This window comes from Bacillus rossius, chromosome 12 (genome assembly GCF_032445375.1).
Source record: "Bacillus rossius redtenbacheri isolate Brsri chromosome 12, Brsri_v3, whole genome shotgun sequence".
Taxonomy (NCBI): domain Eukaryota; kingdom Metazoa; phylum Arthropoda; class Insecta; order Phasmatodea; family Bacillidae; genus Bacillus; species Bacillus rossius.
The window spans coordinates 30,253,044-30,276,729 of record NC_086339.1 but is presented as its reverse complement, the minus strand read 5'-3'; the positions used below and the strand labels follow the sequence as shown (position 1 = coordinate 30,276,729).

General features: G+C 38.6%; 1 protein-coding gene across 7 annotated transcripts in view; it reads right to left on the bottom strand.

Moving 5' to 3' along the window:
- The window catches only part of LOC134537788 (protein unc-13 homolog B), a 1,087,975-nt gene that overhangs the window by 827,231 nt on the left and 237,058 nt on the right, over window positions 1–23,686 (bottom strand). The gene's annotated exons all lie outside the window — the stretch shown is intronic.

Here is a 23,686-nt window from a genome sequence, read left to right as displayed (position 1 = left end):
CTTGAAATTTGACTTTGTCCCTGAAATTTGACTTTGTCCTTGTCGACCATCATGGATCCGACATTTTATGTTCAGTACACGCTACCAGAGGATACCACCTGCTGGAGTACGCCATCTTGTGTGTGTACTTGTATTATAGAGTACATTTCCATCTGGATAATTTTATTCTAACCCGCTACAGTGCAGTAATCATTTATTACCGAGGTGCCCCCGCCATCATGAAATTCGACTGCCATCTTGAAATCATGTAATAATGTAGCTAGAAAAGCGGGAAAAAATCCAAAATTCATTAAATAAATCACTCATTAACTTACATATCGATTCGATCCGCTCCAGTCCTTGGCTCGATCCTCGATCGATGCAAAACATTTAATTTTATGAAAAAAATAAATAATAATTCCAATAAACCATGTTCAACATTCGTAAAGAGACTTTAAATCCTCTACTACCATCATCCTATCAGACGTCAAGACTACCATATTGGAAATTCGTAATTGTAATGCTAGAGATTCGGGAAAAAGTTCAAAACTCATTAAATAAATTTGTAATCTATATACTGATTGATTAGATCGACTAAGGTCCTTGGTTCGATCCCTTGTCGATACAAAACAACTTTAATTTTAAAAAAGTACCAGAAAAGTGTAAGGTTCGAGGAATAAAACACCTAAAAGTCTTTTACAAACATAATATTTATCACACAATTTCTATCCTACTACAGAATCACTTGCGAAAGCCAGCAATCTTATAAAAATTTAGCCCTGCATAGACGTACAACGACTACTTCTTAGCTCCAAATGGCTCCAAATGCTCCAAACGGCCTCCAAATGGCTCCAAAAGCTCCAACAGCCTCCAAATGCTTAACACAGTTACAAATGGCTCCAAATGCTCCAAACGGCCTCCAAATGCTTGACAGCTCCAAATGTTTCCAGCAGCTCCAAATGCTCCAAATGCTTGACAGCTCCAACAGCTCCAACAGCCTCCAAATGCTTGACAGCTCCAAATGTTTCCAGCAGCTCCAAATGCTCCAAATTCTTGACAGCTCCAAATGCTTCAAAATGCTCCAAATGCTCCAAATGACTCCAAAAGGCTCCAAATGCTCCAACAGCTCCAAAAAAAAAGGCTCCAAATGCTCCAACAGCCTCCAATGCATAACACAGCTCCAAATGGCTACAAATGTTCCAAACGGCCTCCAAATGGCTCCAACAGCCTCCAAATGCTTAACACAGCTCTAAATGGCTCCAAATGCTCCAAACGGCCTCCAAATGCTTGACAGCTCCAAATGTCTCCAGCAGCTCCAAATGCTCCAACAGCTCCAAAAAAAGGCTCCAAATGCAACAGCCTCCAAATGCTTAACACAGCTCCAAATGGCTCCAAATGCTTGACAGCTCCAAATGCATAACACAGCTCCAAATGGCTCCAAATGCTCCAAACGGCCTCCAAATGCTTGACAGCTCCAAATGTCTCCAGCAGCTCCAAAATGCTCCAACAGCTCCAAAAAAAGGCTCCAAATGCTCCAACAGCCTCCAAATGCTTAACACAGCTCCAAATGGCTCCAAATGCTTGGCAGCTCCAAATGCTTCAAAAGGCTCCAAATGCTCCAAATGGCTCCAACAGCTCCAAAAGACTCCAAATGCTTCAAAAGGCTCCAATTGCTCCAAGAGCTCCATCTTCAATTGGTTCCAACTGATTCCTATTACTTTTATCGAACTTGGCATGATTACTAACATGTCTTTATCAGTATACATTTTGACTGGCAGTGGTAACGTTTTTTACACCTTTAAGTTATAAGTTTTATTTAGAAATCAGATTTCGATAAATGATAGCTTCCATCTGGAAAGAAAATATATTAATTTATCTTCAAGTTTATACCCATACATTTAATTTAATCCATTATTGTATGTAGCCAGCTTCCCTCAGTTCTTTGAGTATGAAGGATATTTCTTTAATGTTCGAATAGTTTCCTGCACAAAGCGATCCATGTAGTAGTCGTAGCCTGTTAACCAATATGTTAGGATCTTCCCATGAGGTATAATCAATCTCTTCTGCTGCCTTCATCATCCTTGCATGTTTATAATAAATATTATCTCTGGTGTCTATCGTTTTAACACCAACCACAAGGTCACTTTCGTCATCTTGCCAGTGATTATCACAAGCTTGATCAGGATAATTTATTTTATTACGTCGTTTCCATCGTTTTGGTCTCAAACCACCATCACAGTCTTCGCTCTTGCATGCTTTTGGTGCTTCAGTACAGTACTCAATCATGTCAGCCTCAGATGTGTCACCACAATCTTCAATCATGCCAGCTTCTGATGTGTCACCACAGTCTTCAATCATGTCAGCACCACAAACTTGATCAGGATAATTTATTTTATTACGTCGTTTCCATCGTTTTGGTCTCAGACTGCCATCACAGTCTTCGATCTTGCCTGCTTTAGGTGTTTCAGTACAGTACTCAATCATGTCAGCCTCAGATGTGTCACCACAATCTTCAATCATGCCAGCCTCAGATGATTCATCAAAGTCTTCGACCTTGTAAGCTTCAGGTGGTTCTCCATCTTTCACATTTTCATGGAGACGACTAGATATTGGAGTAAATATATTTTCATTTCTAATGTGGTTACAACTTCCTTCGTTTGTTTTAAATTTTAAATTATTATCTTGATCTAGATCAGTAATTTTAGCATTAGCTTTTTCGCCTTCGTTCCTCTTCCGCGATGTTGTAGCCCAGTCTTCGTTATCTTTATTCATCTTAATTGTACAGGTCTTGTAATGTCTATCCAAGTAATATCTTCTACCAAAGGATTTCTGACACTGACTGCAATGAAATGGTTTTTGACAAGGACCCAAATTACACTCGCTTCTCTCATGTCGTTTAGCATTCTTTCTCAAGGTAAACACCTTGCTACAGTATCTACAGTGATGACGTTTTGATACAGCAACAAATCCCGTTTCAGGATTCATATTAGTTATTGAGACTAATGCCAGATGCAAACTAAGAGTTTTAAATTAGATATATTACTTAAATAGAATTTTTTAATTATTTCATCAGCGAGAATTAATTTATCTCATTCAAAGGTACTTGTTGCAAGTAGTTCTGCTTTTCAACAACAGATGTCGCCACATGTTACTTGCAGGTAAATAATATTTAGTTCTTTTATGCGGGATGCGGGATGCTCACTAACGATCGCAAAAGAAGGATGGCTTCGCTAGACTCCAAGGAGAAGGAAGTTCGTCCATCCTGTTAGTGCTTCTTAGATTTCTCAGAGATTATTTGACTGAGTAATGATATTTTTTTTTTTTAAATTTCCACCTGATAAAAATATTACAAGTGCTGATTTATTGGCAGAATTTCAATAATTAAATGCAACCTTGAATAAAAAAAATGACATGACTCATTAAGTAAAAAATTCTTCATGCAGAGATCAATTCCTCATCAGTAACCAGAAGCACTCGGAGAAAACCATCAGATGTCTAGTCAGGAATAATCAGAAGCACCCAGAGAAAACCATCAAAATATTGTCAAGAATAATCAGGAGCACACGGAGAAAACTACCATAATATTGTCAAGAATAAACGGGAGCACACGGAGAAATCCACCATAATATTGACAAGAATAATCAGGAGCACACGGAGAAAACCACCGCAAGTTTTCTTTGATATCATAAAATTTCAGGGAAAAAAATAATAAAAAATAAAAATTAATTAATAAAAAATTTTAAAAAAAAATAAAAAATACATAAAATTCTGGCTTGTACTAGAACTCTATCTTTGTTCAACAATGAGAAGTTCACAAGCTAGCAGAATATATTTATGTATTTTTTATTTTATTTTTATTTTTTATTTTTTATTAATTTATTTTTATTTTTTATTATTTTTTTCCCCTGAAATTTTATGATATCAAAGAAAACTTGCGGTGGTTTTCTCCGTGTGCTCCTGATTATTCTTTTCAATATTATGGTGGATTTCTCCGTGTGCTCCCGTTTATTCTTGACAATATTATGGTAGTTTTCTCCGTGTGCTCCTGATTATTCTTGACAATATTTTGATGGTTTTCTCTGGGTGCTTCTGATTATTCCTGACTAGACATCTGATGGTTTTCTCCGAGTGCTTCTGGTTACTGATGAGGAATTGATCTCTGCATGAAGAATTTTTTACTTAATGAGTCATGTCATTTTTTTTAGTCAAGGTTGCATTTAATTATTGAAATTCTGCCAATAAATCAGCACTTGTAATATTTTTATCAGGTGGAAATTTAAAAAAAAAAAAAATATCATTACTCAGTCAAATAATCTCTGAGAAATCTAAGAAGCACTAACAGGATGGACGAACTTCCTTCTCCTTGGAGTCTAGCGAAGCCATCCTTCTTTTGCGATCGTTAGTGAGCATCCCGCATCCCGCATAAAAGAACTAAATATTATTTACCTGCAAGTAACATGTGGCGACATCTGTTGTTGAAAAGCAGAACTACTTGCAACAAGTACCTTTGAATGAGATAAATTAATTCTCGCTGATGAAATAATTAAAAAATTCTATTTAAGTAATATATCTAATTTAAAACTCTTAGTTTGCATCTGGCATTAGTCTCAATAACTAATATGAATCCTGAAACGGGATTTGTTGCTGTATCAAAACGTCATCACTGTAGATACTGTAGCAAGGTGTTTACCTTGAGAAAGAATGCTAAACGACATGAGAGAAGCGAGTGTAATTTGGGTCCTTGTCAAAAACCATTTCATTGCAGTCAGTGTCAGAAATCCTTTGGTAGAAGATATTACTTGGATAGACATTACAAGACCTGTACAATTAAGATGAATAAAGATAACGAAGACTGGGCTACAACATCGCGGAAGAGGAACGAAGGCGAAAAAGCTAATGCTAAAATTACTGATCTAGATCAAGATAATAATTTAAAATTTAAAACAAACGAAGGAAGTTGTAACCACATTAGAAATGAAAATATATTTACTCCAATATCTAGTCGTCTCCATGAAAATGTGAAAGATGGAGAACCACCTGAAGCTTACAAGGTCGAAGACTTTGATGAATCATCTGAGGCTGGCATGATTGAAGATTGTGGTGACACATCTGAGGCTGACATGATTGAGTACTGTACTGAAACACCTAAAGCAGGCAAGATCGAAGACTGTGATGGCAGTCTGAGACCAAAACGATGGAAACGACGTAATAAAATAAATTATCCTGATCAAGTTTGTGGTGCTGACATGATTGAAGACTGTGGTGACACATCAGAAGCTGGCATGATTGAAGATTGTGGTGACACATCTGAGGCTGACATGATTGAGTACTGTACTGAAGCACCAAAAGCATGCAAGAGCGAAGACTGTGATGGTGGTTTGAGACCAAAACGATGGAAACGACGTAATAAAATAAATTATCCTGATCAAGCTTGTGATAATCACTGGCAAGATGACGAAAGTGACCTTGTGGTTGGTGTTAAAACGATAGACACCAGAGATAATATTTATTATAAACATGCAAGGATGATGAAGGCAGCAGAAGAGATTGATTATACCTCATGGGAAGATCCTAACATATTGGTTAACAGGCTACGACTACTACATGGATCGCTTTGTGCAGGAAACTATTCGAACATTAAAGAAATATCCTTCATACTCAAAGAACTGAGGGAAGCTGGCTACATACAATAATGGATTAAATTAAATGTATGGGTATAAACTTGAAGATAAATTAATATATTTTCTTTCCAGATGGAAGCTATCATTTATCGAAATCTGATTTCTAAATAAAACTTATAACTTAAAGGTGTAAAAAACGTTACCACTGCCAGTCAAAATGTATACTGATAAAGACATGTTAGTAATCATGCCAAGTTCGATAAAAGTAATAGGAATCAGTTGGAACCAATTGAAGATGGAGCTCTTGGAGCAATTGGAGCCTTTTGAAGCATTTGGAGTCTTTTGGAGCTGTTGGAGCCATTTGGAGCATTTGGAGCCTTTTGAAGCATTTGGAGCTGCCAAGCATTTGGAGCCATTTGGAGCTGTGTTAAGCATTTGGAGGCTGTTGGAGCATTTGGAGCCTTTTTTTGGAGCTGTTGGAGCATTTTGGAGCTGCTGGAGACATTTGGAGCTGTCAAGCATTTGGAGGCCGTTTGGAGCATTTGGAGCCATTTGGAGCTGTGTTATGCATTTGGAGCTGTCAAGCATTTGGAGCCATTTGGAGCTGTGTTAAGCATTTGGAGGCTGTTGCATTTGGAGCCTTTTTTTGGAGCTGTTGGAGCATTTGGAGCTGCTGGAGACATTTGGAGCTGTCAAGCATTTGGAGGCCGTTTGGAGCATTTGGAGCCATTTAGAGCTGTGTTAAGCATTTGGAGGCTGTTGGAGCCATTTGGAGGCCGTTTGGAACATTTGTAGCCATTTGGAGCTGTGTTATGCATTGGAGGCTGTTGGAGCATTTGGAGCCTTTTTTTTTGGAGCTGTTGGAGCATTTGGAGCCTTTTGGAGTCATTTGGAGCATTTGGAGCCTTTTGAAGCATTTGGAGCTGTCAAGAATTTGGAGCATTTGTAGCTGCTGGAAACATTTGGAGCTGTCAAGCATTTGGAGGCCGTTTGGAGCATTTGGAGCCATTTGGAACTGTGTTAAGCATTTGGAGGCTGTTGGAGCTTTTGGAGCCATTTGGAGGCCGTTTGGAGCATTTGGAGCCATTTGGAGCTAAGAAGTAGTCGTTGTACGTCTATGCAGGGCTAAATTTTTATAAGATTGCTGGCTTTCGCAAGTGATTCTGTAGTAGGATAGAAATTGTGTGATAAATATTATGTTTGTAAAAGACTTTTAGGTGTTTTATTCCTCGAACCTTACACTTTTCTGGTACTTTTTTAAAATTAAAGTTGTTTTGTATCGACAAGGGATCGAACCAAGGACCTTAGTCGATCTAATCAATCAGTATATAGATTACAAATTTATTTAATGAGTTTTGAACTTTTTCCCGAATCTCTAGCATTACAATTACGAATTTCCAATATGGTAGTCTTGACGTCTGATAGGATGATGGTAGTAGAGGATTTAAAGTCTCTTTACGAATGTTGAACATGGTTTATTGGAATTATTATTTTTTTTTCATAAAATTAAATGTTTTGCATCGATCGAGGATCGAGCCAAGGACTGGAGCGGATCGAATCGATATGTAAGTTAATGAGTGATTTATTTAATGAATTTTGGATTTTTTCCCGCTTTTCTAGCTACATTATTACATGATTTCAAGATGGCGGTCGAATTTCATGATGGCGGGGGCACCTCGGTAATAAATGATTACTGCACTGTAGCGGGTTAGAATAAAATTATCCAGATGGAAATGTACTCTATAATACAAGTACACACACAAGATGGCGTACTCCAGCAGGTGGTATCCTCTGGTAGCGTGTACTGAACATAAAATGTCGGATCCATGATGGTCGACAAGGACAAAGTCAAATTTCAGGGACAAAGTCAAATTTCAAGGTCAAGGTCAAATTTCAAGGTCAAGGTCAAATTTCAAGGTCAAGGTCAAATTTCAAGGTCAAGGTCAAAGTTCAAGGTCAATGTTCAATGTCAACAGTTGAGGACACAAGTTTAGTGACCAGATAATTATACTACATGGTATCGGCACACTCTAGCTGACGAAAACAAGATGGTGGTCTCCAGCGGATTAATACAAGATGGCGGACATGATGTCATACCAGTTGATGATATATACCTTGGTACTGGTGGTGGTAGATCAGTCTAGGTAGCTTTCATGGAGGAAGGATCGACCGTTTACTCTCGCCGGGAATCGAACCAAGGACGTACATCGATATAATCAAACAGAATTCAAATACGTTAATTTTTTTATGAATTTTGGAATTTTTTTCATTAAAATCGGATAATAAATAAAGATTTTCAAGATGGCGTCCAAATTTCAAGATGGCGTACATGACGTCATACTAGGTGACGATATATTCTTTGAAAAAAGTGGTGGGAGTCAGTATGCCAGCAGTCACTGTGAGGGAAGGATCGGTCGCCATTTTTTAATTTTTTTGCCCTCACCGGGTTCGAACCGAGGACTCCAAGCTCCGTGTCGTAAAAGTATATTTTTTATAAATAATTTATTAAAATTTTATTATTTGAATTTTTTTATAATTTTAAAAAAAAAATTCGTTAAAATCGGATAATAAATAAAGATTTTCAAGATGGCGGACGTAACGCAAATTGCAAAGGTGACGTCATCCAAAATGGCGGAAAACACATCGCCGGAATTTTCGAGAACACACAATGACGTCATCCAAAATGGCGGATCCAAGATGGCGGATCCAATATGGCCGCCGGGGTCAAGGTCAAAGGTCAAGGTCACAACCATCCAAGATGGCGGTCATAATCCTAGATGACGTCAGAGGCTTATCGGAGGCTGTAGACAAGGATGCTTAAGCCTCTTTTAGGAATTTGGGTTCTTTCTAGGGCAAAACGACTTTTGAGGATTTTTGAAATCCTAATTTTTGGATTGTGGAATTTTTTGCGATTTTTTGGCGGAATTTTTTTCACAGAAATGTAAATTTTGACGAATTTTGAGGAATTTTGGGCAATTTTTGCCCAATTTTGGCGAATTTTGAGGGTCAAAGGTCAAGGTCAAACTTGTCCCGTTACGCTATGTCCCGTTACGCTATGTCCCGTTACACTCCTCCAAGATGGCCGCCGTGACGTCACAATCCAAGATGGCGGACCGACAATCACAATCCACGCGCCAGCGCCAGTCCCCGGATGCCCTATCCTATACTACTCAAACGCTGATTTTAGGTTAAATAAAGGTAGGTCTGCAGTGTTGCAGAAAATCCGCGACTTTAGATAACTATACTCTCTGTTAGTAATGGGCAAAAATGTTCTGAAAAAGCATCAAATTAAGACTATTCGAAAGAATTGATGTGCAAGGAAAAAGATTCGAAGAAAAGTATTTGAGGAAAGGAATTTAAGAAATTTAAACACTAAAGACTATGTACTGCATTCTTAATCCCAAACTTACCAGTCAAAAAAATATATTGTATTTTTTTCCATCTGCAATGTTCTAAAGATGTTTGTATAGCACATCAGAGAACAAACAAAATCCTGAACATGTAAATATTAGAGATGAACCTGGTCAGTTACTCGAATTCTCCAATATCATGTATTTTGAAAGATTTGAAAGTCAAAGAAATAGATTCTAAGAAAAATGTTAAAAAAAGAAATGTAGCCAATTCAAAAATTAAACATTGACAAGTCTGAAAATTAATAGGTCTATTTTTTTATTTATACCAATATTACCTACAACTGTTCAATAAATTGTACATTTGACACTTCATTATATACTGGAAGTATCAAAATTCATGTTACAACGCTTGAGGGTAGAAAGCTCTTATTATTTGCAACAATTTTTGCCAGTAAACATGTTGCCGGAAACGCGTAGTTAAGCCCCTGTAGCCCCAGAAAGAGTCAGCGTAGGCAACTCGTTGGGCTTTGTGCGAGACAAACGATGCTGTGGTGAATTACGTGTTTACGACGCCGGGCAGCGCTCGAGAGGACTGTACGATGTCGAATGCTGACTCACGCCCCTTTTTACTTCCGTTGGTGGCGCCCTCACCTCTTTTCTTCCGTTCGTGCCGTGCCATAGCACTGCGCAACGTGACATCGCAGTGTCGCAGTTTGTTTTGATATCACTGGTGGTCTGTCGTTGACTGTTATGTCGTACAAGCAAACTCGTGGTGTCATTTATTTCGCTGTGGTTCTGAAAAGGGCGACGTTTTAGTGGAGCTCAATGGAGTACACGTTTAGTGAGTACACGGACATGCTGCTTGTTTACGGGGAAGCTAGACAAAATGGACGAGCCGCCCGTCGTCTGTACGAAGAACGATATCCGGGTCGTAGGATTCCAGCTCACACCATGTTTGCAAGACTTACTCAGCGAATGCGTGATACTGGTACATGTGCTGTCACAAGACCAAATGCTGGTGCTCCACGCAGGGTTAGTACTCCCAGTTTTGAAGAAGATGCACTTCAGAGATTTGAGGAGAGTCCGGGTACAAGCACAAGGGCAGAAGGTTCCGATATGGCCGCTGACAAAATGGATGTTTGGCGAGTTCTTCATGTGCAACTCTTGTACCCGTACCACCTTCAAAACGTGCAACACATGGGTCCGGCGGACTATCCTCTTCGCATGACCTTTTCTCGTTGGTACATTAGAAGAGTATTGAGGAACCCCGAGTTAGCGGTTTTATTCATCGATGAAGCCAAGTTCACTCAAGACGCTATTCTCAATTCGCACAACAGTCATGTTTGGAATGATGTCAATCCGCAAGCAACGTGTGTTACAGCTCGCCAGGAACGTTTTTCAGTTAATGTGTGGGCCGGTATTGTTGACGGCGTACTCATCGGGCCTTTTTTTCTTCCGCCACGACTTACCGGCGCCGGATACCTCCACTTCCTTCAGAACGAACTACCAGGTCTTCTTGAAGTGGTTCCATTGCATGTCCGACGTGTGATGTGGTACCAACATGACGGGGCACCACCTCATTTTTCCCTGCAAGTGCGAGAGTATTTAAACCAAACATTTCCAAACCGATGGATTGGACGAGCGGGCCCTGTCGCATGGCCGTCAAGGTCACCGGACCTAACCCCGTTAGATTTCTTTCTGTGGGGTTACGTAAAAGGGCTTATCTACGCTACGCCAGTAGAAACGGTAGAAGAGCTTACACCGCGAATCATTGTTGTGAAACAAAGCCGAGGCTGTGATTGATTTCAGAGTGAAATTAAAATCTGTGCCACGATTAAAAAGGTTATTTCTCTACTCGAACGCCCGCACATCCACAACATAACACTCTACAACGGGTTTCCTACGCTGACTCTTTCTGGGGGTACAGGGGCTTAACTACGCGTTTCCGGCAACATGTTTATTGGCAAAAATGGTTGAAAATAATAAGAGCTTTCTACCCTCAAGCGTTGTAACATGAATTTTGATACATCCTGTATATTGAATTACAATATGGCGTATTGATTTTGGAAACGTAATTAGTGAAACAAACATTTAAAGGATTGGATGTATCAACACCATTGTTATTTTTTTTTTCAATTTAGGTACATTATTTTATGTTAGACCCTTCACACCTAGTTTTGGATTCGAGGGGTAAATTTGGAGATACTGTTTGGTTTTCGAGATTATGATTTAAAATGGGCACACTCCAAACTATATATATACGGTATTACAAAAAAAACTCACCAAATCATAATATTTAGGAAATTTATTAATTGCAGATAATTTGACGTAGCACGTTATGTACAGAGGCTTTACGCCGTCATTGTGGTCTCCAAACCACTTGGCTGACTGTGCTCGTAGATGAGTCATGCCATTGAGGTTGGTATCGAACCCGCGACCTTCCGCCCCATGAGTGCGACCCGTCAGAAACAACTGCGTGGATTAATTTGTATATGTGCATAAAGTACCCAATGATCTGCCATGCCTTAAATTCATAAGATTTTTTTTTTTCAAACTATTTGCGAGACGTGTGCATTCGTAAGTCTTGTGGTAGTGGTGGTACATTTCGTAAAAAAAATAATATATATATTTTACTTTTAACGGCTCGCAATGTTCGGTCTCTATCTCTCTCTTCCCCCTTCTCTCTCTCTACCCCCTCCTCTCTCTATTTTCCCCCTTCTCTCTCTCTACCCCCACCTCTCTCTCTTTTCCCCCTTCTCTCTCTATTTTCCCCCTTCTCTCTCTCTACCCCCACCTCTCTCTCTTTTCCCCCTTCTCTCTCTATTTTCCCCCTTCTCTCTCTCTCTTCCCCCTTCTCTCTCTCTACACCCTCCTCTCTCTATTTCTCCCCTTCTTTCTCTCTTCCCCCTTCTCTCTATCTTTCTGTGTGTGTCTGTATCCGTCTCTTGTTTCTCTCTCTGTCTCTCTCTCTCGGTCTGTACCTGTGTGCCTGTCTCTTTCTTTAATTCGTTCTCTCTGATGTGGGCTCCTACGTGTGGTTCTCAGTCGACTCGGCAGGTACTAATCACACGTACCAGCGGGTTCAGATCTGGAGGGCTCGCCCAGACCGCTGACGTGTAAAGCACGGGTCATTAGCCTCCCTATTCAACACGACGGCTCAAGGATTAACCCACCTACCTACCCCTCTGCTCCCCGGCTTCGAATATTATCGAGCAGGGGAAAAGAATATCTACGTTTTGCATCTGTGCTTTGTATAGATCTTATCTAGACATACATTCAAACCAGCTACGCTGGCGTTAAAAATAAACCTTTGTCTTTTATACCAAGCTTATAAATTATTCAACCTCCGTAATAACGCAAAACGCGAATTTTAGGATATTGTTTAAAAACTCAGCTAGACGCAAAAACTGGGTGCAAAGTTAGTGCAAAAATTTCAACATTATATCGTGTCGACTTTTAATTCCACGTCGTTTATTACCAAAAAAAAAAATTTGGAAAACCAAAACTTTCATATTACGATCGCGATTTTACTTGTTTAACTTTTCACACACAAAAAAAAGCCCGCTATATTTTTGAATTAAATTATTCGATATTTTGCATTTATTTACGGTTGTCCTTCAGGAACCATGAATAAAGCAGTTACTGTAATTTTATGATCTTAAGTATCGGTGAAGAATAGTAGCTTGTACGTCAAGTTTTTAAAATTGTTAGCAGCTAGCTTTTTTGAGCGGCTAATACTCTCAACGGGCCAAGCCACTGTGAATATAAACCCTGATCTTGACGTCTGACAAGAACTTACACATAAAAAAAAATCAAAAACTTTCTAAAAAAATATATTTTAGAAAATCTAAAAAAAAATAATAACCCCAGACAGTTTGTTTTCATGCAACCGGGGTGGTATAGTGGGAGAGAGAGAGAGACTGTATACTACATTGTATGTCTACTTTCAAGAACTTCCGCGTACTGAAAATATCCCAAATTTATGTTTTAACACTGCTGTAGGCCTACCTTAAATGTTATTCCAGTAGCTTAGGATTTAGGAGTAGATACAAGAAAAGAGAGTTGAAATCTTAATGATTTCAATGATCTTTAGGCCACAACTTTTTTTATAGTTTAATATTTTATATTTGGCTTGGAAGAATATTGTTTAAAATTTAATGGAGCTGCAGAAGTTAACTGTGACTGCCTGCTGCAAATATATACATATTTTTTTTCGGTTTGAAATCACTGACGTTTAGTATTAAATTTATATATAATAATGACTATATTTGTAGTGATACTGCTAAAAGTCAATATTACACAGCCTCAGAAAATATACTGTAATCTCTGCCTCAACAAATGCAAATTTTCGATAGTAAACAACAAACAATTGTTGAAGCCAAGATGACATTTTTATGTTGCTACACTCTTAGAACTTCAAGAAAATTTACGGACTTATCAACAAAGAATTCAGCTCTCAAATAAATGAAGATTTTTGTTTATAAGTTCAGATATGGGGATTTTCGTAGAAACTATGTCGTATTTAGACTTCCGAGTTATGTTTTAACACGCTTTATATTAGCTTCACCTGTATGTTTGTTTGTATGTTTGTAACCGACTCCTTTGGTTGCGATTTTGACCCACTTTAAAAGGCCAGATTTCATTCAAACTTTGTAGATTTATCTAGGCCCGATGACAACACACTAATTTGATAAGATTATTCCATCATTATGGTAAACACCTTCGAAGTATAACAAGAGTCTTAAGAAGTTTTTTTTAAATCTTTTGCTTACACAGCAAGATTATTTTCGTGAACTCATGTTCAAATTCAATAACTTAGTAATGTAGCCGTAAATTTACGAAGATCGCTGGATATTTTGTACTGAGCGCTCTACATAAATTTTTAACACGGTAACTCTTACCTCTTAAATTTATATAAAATAATTTTATAACGGAAAATTTAAAAATCGTTGCCTCAAATTTTATTTTTTAATGCGCCCGCTCATTACACTGTGATGTTTTTTTTTTCCTAAATGGAACAGAAATATTCATGTAAAATTACAGATATTTGTATATTTTTTATTTATATGAAAACAACTATATATCACTAAAAGTAGTGTTCGCAGTAACACTATGTTCGGATTCTTGCCTGGACATTTATTCTTTGTGTTGTCGCAGTACCTCTAATAGTTAAAGTTATATTATGAAAACCGTTCCCTAAATAGCTTTCCAGTATTAATTGCGCACGCTAACAAGTACAGTTAAACAAAATAAAGTCAAATTATTGAATGTTAGATTATATTTTCCATGGTTTAAAAAAATATATGTTTGAAAGAAACATCAAATTAATAAATATAATCATGTGCCAATTTTCGTAAGAAATTCTCATTATCTCGAAAAAACGTATTTCAAATGTGCAAAAATTACCATAGCCACGTGATGTACAAGTTAAAATATATTTATTGTAGCATTACAAAAAATTTCTTGGCAACTGGTTCTCAAATGCATATTTTTTTAAAAGTATCGGGAAATTATTTTCTGTGTACCCTGGTCGTAGAGAAGGATGGGGGAGTGACGGACTCTTTAGATGGAGATTTGCACTTGTTAAGCAACAAATAACAGCAGAAAACCTCTGCAGGTGAAGCCACGAGTTCCAGCTAGTTTTCATTAAGAACGAAACAGGAGTGTTCTAATGCAAAAATCCCATTTGGAAAAGCAGTAAATCATAACGCACTGTCAGAAAATTCAGCGACGGCTCGTATAAATTAAGATATATATATATATATATATATATATATATATATATATATATATATATAAATCTGATTAAAGCTTCCATGATGAATGAACTGGTAACAAAAATCGTCAGCCTTTTAATATTTAATAAATTTAACGGAATGCATGAAAACAACGCAGCTAGTGCCGAATGACAGATTGTGTTGTGAAAAAAAAATAGATATATGCCCGAAAATAATCCATAAATTCTAGATTTTTTTAAATACGTAATATATTGTCAGTTTTACCGTGGCAAAAAAAAACTATTTTTTTTTAAGTTTTTAAGTATTTTAAAAACAACTTCTGACATTTTCCCAAACAAAAAAAAAGCATCTGTTCAGCTGTAGTAAAATTCATGTACATTAAGTTCCAGGGAAAATTAAATCTTTAAAACTTGAGAAAACACAACATAACAAAGGTTGATGGGGGGGGGGGGGGGGGGGAATGAACCAATGAGTTTAGATGGTTGTTAACCTCGATGAACATAAAATCACTTCTAAATATTTCGTTGGTAGTGTGAGTAGTTTAGATGACTCATCGGAACGTAACTAAACTTGCAAAACTCCGTAGTGGGCACTCAATTACGTGAGGGATAGCAGGAGAGGGGTTAAAAAATAAGTAAAAATTCATACAATGGTACGACTCCATGCCGGTATTTCGTCTCCATTATGTTCCTGTGTAAACGTCCATTGTGTACTTAATTGTTTAGCTATATCATTCAATTGAGTGGTTATTTAGTTTTATAATTCAACTGTAAAGTCAAGTTTACGCCATAACAAATACACAAACAGACACAAATTTTAAAATTTATTTATTTGACTTGTAAAGTAGATGGGAGTTTGCCATGGTTTCCCCCTCCCCTTTCCCAAAATGTATTAAATGTACAGAAATGTTAATTTAACCATTTTATCATTATAATAGATTTAAAACTCTCTTCCTAATATAGGGGAAAAAAGATAATGGTGATTTTATCAAAGTTAAATATATTCCCCGATACACTTCAGACTCAAAACCCGCGGGTTTTGGGTTGGGTTTTAAATAAAACCTTGTTTAAAAAAAACAGTCAATGACCCACTTTGATTTTTCGATATCAATATACAAAATAACAAAAATTAAAAAATAACATGTTATATTACAATTTAACATAAATAACCCACACTAAGTAGGCTACGTACGCACATTACAAATGCACACAAAGGTTCAAAACACAGGCTGATTTAAGCCTTTCAGCCATAGAAATTCACCTAGAAAAACTAAAAGTTTAGACAACTGAACGCAAGGTTAGTGACAGTCTTAATATTAACAAGTTTAAAGTTTAAAAAAAAATTCAGAAAACGCATTTAAATTCAGGCTTTTTGAAGGGGGGAAAAAAGACCCAAGTGATATGAAATAACCGTGGTTTTATTGAATTACCCAGAAAAAAAAACCACATGGGTTGGGTTGTTTTTATTTTTAAAAAAATAATAAAAAGAGCTGGAGATTTTGCCGGCGTTGCCACGCAACCACATGTTGTTCTAAATATACCTGTCGGACAAAAGACAATCTAATTAAAGCGGACCCGTGGCCGCGCCGTCTCGCGCTTCAAAGGCGAACCTCGCTTCGCACGAGACACGCACTCGCGCGCGCCCTTGACCCGCCGCGAGGCCAAAAAAAACAAAACAAAGGAAGGTCGAAGGGTCGTGTTCGCACCCGCTGGCGCCCCCACCCCTTGAGGCGAAGCCACCTCGCGAGCGGCTCGTTAAAAAAAAAAAAAAAAAAATTGTCACCTTAAATTTACGAAGAACGCTCGTCACAAATCATTAGAGACCGGAAAAATTCGCGAATTCATTTCGCGATAGGCTAAAATACAAATGGTTATACCTCAGTGCTGCCTCTGCTATTGGCTCACATCTCACCTGGATGACTCTGGGCCAATGAGAAACAACCCAAACAGAGCTGTGTCCGAATCACCATGCTGCTACGTTGGGACGTCTCACAAGACAGCAGCCAATGAGTGGGTGACATTCGACCTCGGGATTTGTTTTATTTTTGCGCAGGAAAAATAATGAATTCAAATATTAAAAGTGGTCGGTTAGGTTAGCTACATTAAAACACTTTATAACACTATGGACGGTTAGTTAGGATAGTACAGCTACATTAAAATAAAAAGAGAAATATAAATAGATATATATAAATAAACCCGAGGTTGGCCGAAGGTGAATATTAGGGGCGTGTTCGGGCAGGGACACAACTTGATGTACATCTTAGGCTTCCCCTCAGACTCGCCGCGACCGCTCCGCGCCCTGTTAATTACAACTAACCCCCCCCCCCCTCCTTCACCAACGGCGAGGCCAGGGTCGTCCGGATAGGGTTGAAGAGAGCGGGGGGGGGGGGGGGGGGGGTGACGGCCTCCCGCCCGACGGAGTGAGGGCCGCGAGCCGAGTGCAGTTCATTAGCGGCACCGGGCAACAACTGCTCGCTGCGTTCAGCGGAACTGACAGCAGGACCATAGGCGTGTAGCAGGCGGGTGGCAGGGATGGCCCCTCGCCAGGGGCGCCGGTGCAAGGGGGGGGGGGGGCGCGCTGCCGCGACGGTTTTGCGGTTACTGAACGCTCCCCTCCCCCCCCCTCTCTGTTTTAATCCAAGAGGGACCGAAATTTTCAAGTGTGGCAAAGGGCGCCAGTCACCTTAGCTACGCCACTGAGCAGGACTCAAGGCCCCCACCTTTCCGGGCACATACACCGTGCGCAGAACTTCAGGAAAAAAACAACGCGATTTGGAAACTACATCAAGATATCAGAATTGGGGTCTGTTAAAAAAAAAAAAAGAAAGATTTCGCCGAGGGACGATAAGGAATTTTTTTTTTCCGAATTAATTTCTTAAACTTAGGGACTGGAAAAATTCGCGGATTCAATGATCTCTAGGATAGCCTCCATTATCCTCTGCATTTCTCAAGTAAACACGCGTGTTCATTGGGTACTAATTTGTGAGGCGTCTCCACTGGGTATCGTGTGATTCGACGCTTCTTTGGTCGATAGTCTCTCATTGGCCCAGAGAGCTCCAGTTAAACTGCGAGCCAATAGCAGAACCAGCAGAATTGCACACATTTTTGAATTTTAGCCTATCACGAAATGAATCCGCGAATTTTTCCGGTCTCTAGTTAAACTGTACTTTTATAAGAGGTAAAATTGCTTAAAAGACATGTTTTCAGAGTACTTTTTCAGACATAAAACAACCGGAACAGATTCTTGAAAGCACTCTAAGGCCTTGCAATACACCTTTCGTCTTAATTTCTCCGCAATAAAATGTTACGGTCGCCGGTCAAATGTTGTTATTTTGTCCCATGCACGATGATAAGACTGCGCGCCAGTTCAGAGGCGACACCGCTCTAGAAGCACCGGCGAGCGTCGCGCTTATCGCCCTGCCTCTCTGACACAGGCGGGCCCCTAAAGGATGTGTCTGTGACAGTAAGGTGGGTTGAAAAGCGCGACGCTCGCTGAGTCTCCGAGTGCAATGCTTTGAACCGGCGCGCAGTATCATCGTAAAGTACCTGTGAAAAAAAAAACCTGTTATTTTCCCGCACGAGGCTGGATTTTACACATCTGTACATAAACCAGTCGGAGCCTTCTGTTCACTGGCTGTTGCCTATTCGCAGAGTGCTTGTCATTGGGTAATATAACTCTTGTAATTATATGATTGGTTTCTCGTCCTCAGGACGTGTCGAACTACACATTATTTTTATGAGATATGCATTCTATTCCACTGCAATTTTTTTTTAATGGAACTTAATTTATCATTCACAGTTACAGATTATTTTTAAATTTTTACATTTAAATGAAAGCAACAATATCGCTACAAAAAATTCTTGCCCAGGAATTTATGCTTTGTGTTGTCCCAGTTCCTTCATTAGTTAATGTTATTGGTAAACCGTTCCCTGGATAGCTTTCCAGTTTTAAGTGCGCACATTAATAAGCACGATAAAAACTAAAGGCCAATTGTTAAATATTCGATATGGTTTTTAAAAAATATGACAATATTTAACAATTTTCGTAAGCCCTGCCAATATATATTCAGTTTTGCTTCTAAAAAAGTTATTTCATACATAATGCAAAATTTAAATATAGAAACATGCTGTAAAAAAATACAGTTGTTTCCTTTTAGTATTACTATAGACCGGAAAAATTGAGAATCTACGTCAAAAACTGCTTAAATGGGAAGCATTTTAATGGAGTAAGTCGCTGTCGTCTAGGACTTCTGTGATACGCACAAGGTCTCTCAGCTGTAAACTTTCGGTGTTATGTTCAGCTTAGTTGACTCTACCGCACTGTGCAGAAATTCAGCTTTGGAAAAAAAAATTTCACGCGTTGAAACCTTTGTTTCCTGGGCTATTGTAGTGTTGTATCGGCAGGGACTTGCCGAAGGAATAGGGGAACTCACCCTTCGCTAAAGGAGCGTGTTTGGCCGCGACCCCACTCCCTCTTCTGACCCCGGCTCGTGGGATGTGAAGGGGGTTGGTAGGGTCGGGAGGGGGTGACGACTGCCCCTGGGCGACTGTGAGAACAAAAACCAAACCCTCGCAACCCCCGGCCGTCGTTGGCTCCAACACTTCCACCGCTACTCCTGCGCCTTCGCCTGTTTTATTTATAGACCAGCCTTGACGTCTGACGTCGCGCGAGAGGCATGAGCAGGAAAGAAAGAGAAAGTGAAGAGAAAGTGAGGAGCAAAGAAATAATTTTTCCCCTACACCGCCGGTTCCATTTTTCCCCTCCTCTCTTCCGTAACCTACCCCTTCCTTCCCGCGGCTTCCACACCCCCCCCCCCCCCCCTTCGACAGTAACTTAACCCATAATCCACACCGCGGCGCGAAGGACTCTCGTGTTTTTTGAAAAGAACGGCCAAGTAAACTTCTTCGATTTAAATTTGGTAGTCGGAGGGTTATGTCTTCAGCGGCCACGTTGAATTTCCTTTTCCTAATTCCAGATATTTATGAAGGAATAATCCCAAAATGGGACTGTAGAAGTAAAAGTTTTAGCTCCGTGTCAACTCAGGAGAATCAAGTTTCAATGGGCAACAATGAAGCAACGTGTCAGACGATGATTTTAATTATCATTGTTTTCCTGACATTTTTTGTGTACATCATAAAACTTAGAAGGAAAAAAAATTACGTGATTGAGTCTTTTATCACTCGTCAGTGATGTGTAAACATTTAACCTCGGTAACGATCAAATTCATGTTTTCTCATATTGAAAACAAACTTATGACATGCGTTACTTACATAATTGCTTTTCTTGCGTAGTTTATAAACCCGGCCTTAAGGGCGCTATGCTCGCAATGTTCAAGATGTTCGCTACGCTAGTAAAACATAGCCAGCTGCATCTCAGGTGTCACTGGCCACACAAAGCTGAGTTCGCTGTTTTGGCGGCGTCGCCAGGTGTTTTTTTCTCCACAATTATTCAAAATCTCGCTGACTTCGCGCATGCGCAGATAAACAAAAAACATATGTTTTCGTGCATAAAAGTACTGCACTTCTGTGTTTGCTTTAAATTAGTATCATGTCAACGGTAAACTTTTATTCAAGGAGTACGAAAGTATCCTTGTTTATGGAATTAATCGACAGAAGACTATAAAAAGCAGGATATGCGGGATAATGCCTGGGATTTGATTTCAAGGGAATGCTATCAAAATGAGTTGTATTTATTCCGAAATAATCCATAAATCTGGCTTCGTTACCACAAGCAATTGCTTCATTAAATAATGAAGTTATCCAAATTAATTAATTTTTTAAATTATTTTCATGAACCCTTTAATTTATTTTTTAACATTATGTAGGTGGTTTTCCCAGACATGTCTGTCGGTGAAGCGGAATAATAAGGGCGAAACTCGCTGGTCCATCGAATGTGGTATCGCCGCTAAGCGCCAGGTTTATGAGATGGATGTGTTGTTTCCGTCGTTTAGTGAACTAATATAGAACATTGAGGGCGATCCTAACATTTTATGGCGTAGAAATAAATACAAATGTGTAATGCAAGTTCTTGTAGTGTTTTTATAATTTTTTTCTGGGATAGACAATACTTATATATCATTATCATTTTCTTTTGAAGCCTTCACTTTTCGTATTTATTTATTGCATTTGCATGCTAATATATGTATATATTTTTAAATCTAGGACAATTTGTATGGAAGTTCTACCATATAAGCATCTTGTGTTTTTAAGCAAATCCTTTTTCCAGACAGGAATAACAGAAATTTGAGCAATCAAATATGTAACTATGAAACAATGTTAAATGTAAGTTAGAGTTTTGACGCAGTACACATTTTTATCGAGTTAACAATGAAATAACAAACACTTCATTAATACTCTGACATACGAAGGGCTTTGACATTTTTAAACTCACGGCTTGATCCGTCATGACATATAATTCCACTCTGTTGGCAAATAAGGCATTCAAAGTTACTCCCAGAAATCGTTTTGAAATATATCATTACGACTAAGGTTACCTATTAACATCAAAAATATGGTTCGTAAATAAACATGCAATAGTTACATATAAAATTAAAATAATACATAAGTGTAGAAGAGATAAATTAATAAAATCAGAAAAAGAAGAAATATTACGTTTTCAAGGAAATTACTCCACATGCAGAATATTAATATTTTTGTAAGCAACTGTACATAACCTTATTTAGACTTTTTTCGCGTGGGCCGTAGCTTCTGAAACTTTTGCAACCATAAACAGTAACCTGGCACTCTTGTCACAGAAAGTAGTACTCCAACGACTAAAATAAATCGTTCTACCAGAGGGTGTAACTACAACTTGTAAACCTGCTCGGGAAAATGGTGCAAACGATGAAGCGTGCGAGGTAGGGGGGGGGGAATAGCAATTTGAATACTAATTTACGTGATGAAGCATTTATAATAAACTACATAAAATAAATTTTGTGATTTGCAAATAGTTATATATATATATATATATAATGTTAAGTGAAATATTATTCTTAGGTATAGAAAACTTAAGAGCAAAAAAATTTAGAAAGAAAGTAATGTAATATTTATAATACTTATTTAATAATAGATACTAAATTATTTTATTTCTTATTAATTGCGTTTTACACATAAAATTATACTAAGGGTTGTAAAAACAATAATTTATTATACAATCATTAGAGACCGGAAAAATTCGCGAATTCATTTCGCGATAGGCTAAAATACAAATCGTTTTACCTCAGTGCTTCCTCTGCTATTGGTTCTCAACTCACCTGGATGACTCTGGGCCAATGAGAAACACCCAATCAAAGCTTTATCGAATCACAGGCTACTACGCTGGAACGTCTCACAAGACAGCAGCCAATGAATGGGTGACATTTGACCGAGTGTACGTAGAACTATGGAGTTTATACTTCAGGTCATTGAACCCACGAATTTTTCCGGTCCCTAATAATCATGTTTGTTCGAGTCGGAATAGTTACAGCCTCAGTAGTTTCCACACCTGAGAAGTGTTTCCCTCTGAACCCGCCACACCTGTGAGTTGCGGAGTTGCATGCAGCCTACGAGAACAAAGCCACGTGCTGGGATCACAGTAGCGCGACGAGAGCGACGCGAAAGATACGACGCGACAGCAAAATGTCGCGCCATTGCTAACTTTCTCTTTTCACCCGAACGAAAAAAAAAATGTACGACTGTATACAAAATGCTCCATTCCATTACACAAGCACCAAAAATACCGTCAACGTGCATGTGTTTTGCAGATTTTGTTTTAATCGGCCTGTTTGAGAAGATTATTATCGGCAATCAAATTTAACGTTCATGCAAAAAAAATATCGCTTTGCGTAGAACACATTACTAAAAAATTAACGGATTAATTTAGAAAAAAAAAGTGACTGAGCGATACTTTTCAGTATTCGCCAGTGATGAGTAACACATAAGTCTTGGTAACAGGCGAATACACTTATAATACGAAACACGGACACGAAATTTAACGTATAATTCTTTAAAAACAATGCCGAGAGTGATAAATACACGCAAATTGCAGTTTCAACTACGTTTCTCGACGAGAAATCACACGAAGTGCCAAACACCCGCCGCTTGGAATTCGCTGCCGGAGCAGCTACGTCGACTATGGAATCATTCGATTTGCAGGTCGAAATTTTTAAATTTTTAATTAAACAGCTCCGATAAAAGAAGGAAAAAAAAATATTAGAAAAAACAATACTAAACTCCAGCTCTGGGAATGCTTTTCGATAAGGAAATTTACTAAAAATACTTTTGTTCGCGCAATCCACTTACAGATGGCAACGACACCGTGGTTACGCGTTTCCGTTTCATATACGGAAAATTACTACTTACAGACGCCGTATACCGAGAACTAAAAAAAGCAACACGCCGAAAATTTTCTTCACTGAGAGAAAGGTTTCGATTGCCTCAACAAAATATTCGTTTATATATGTGGCGAGATAAATAAATATATTTTGTTAATTCAACTAAAATATTTTGTAGTAGGAAATATTCTGTTGACCCAACAAAAATGATTTTGTCAACTCAATTGTACATTTGGTTAGGTGTGACAAATTATATTTTGTTACTTACAGAGTTTGGTTAAAATAAAACAAAATATTTTGTTCCGCCAAGTAAATATTTGTTTCGCCATACATAAACAAATATTTGTTTTGATTCAAACAAACCTTTATCTATGTGATTTGAAAAAAAAAATATATCGGAAAATTGGTCGCGCTGTCCACGAATATTGTCGCGTTGTCCACGAATATTGTCGCGCTGCACACGAATATTGTCGCGCTGTCCACGAATATTGTCGCGCTGCCCACGAATATTGTCGCGCTGTCCACGAATATTGTCGCGCTGCCCACGAATATTGTCGCGCTGTCCACGAATATTGTCGCGCTGCACACGAATATTGTCGCGCTGCACACGAATATTGTCGCGCTGCACACGAATATTGTCGCGCTGCCCACGAATACTGTCGCACTGCACACACGGACGTCGGG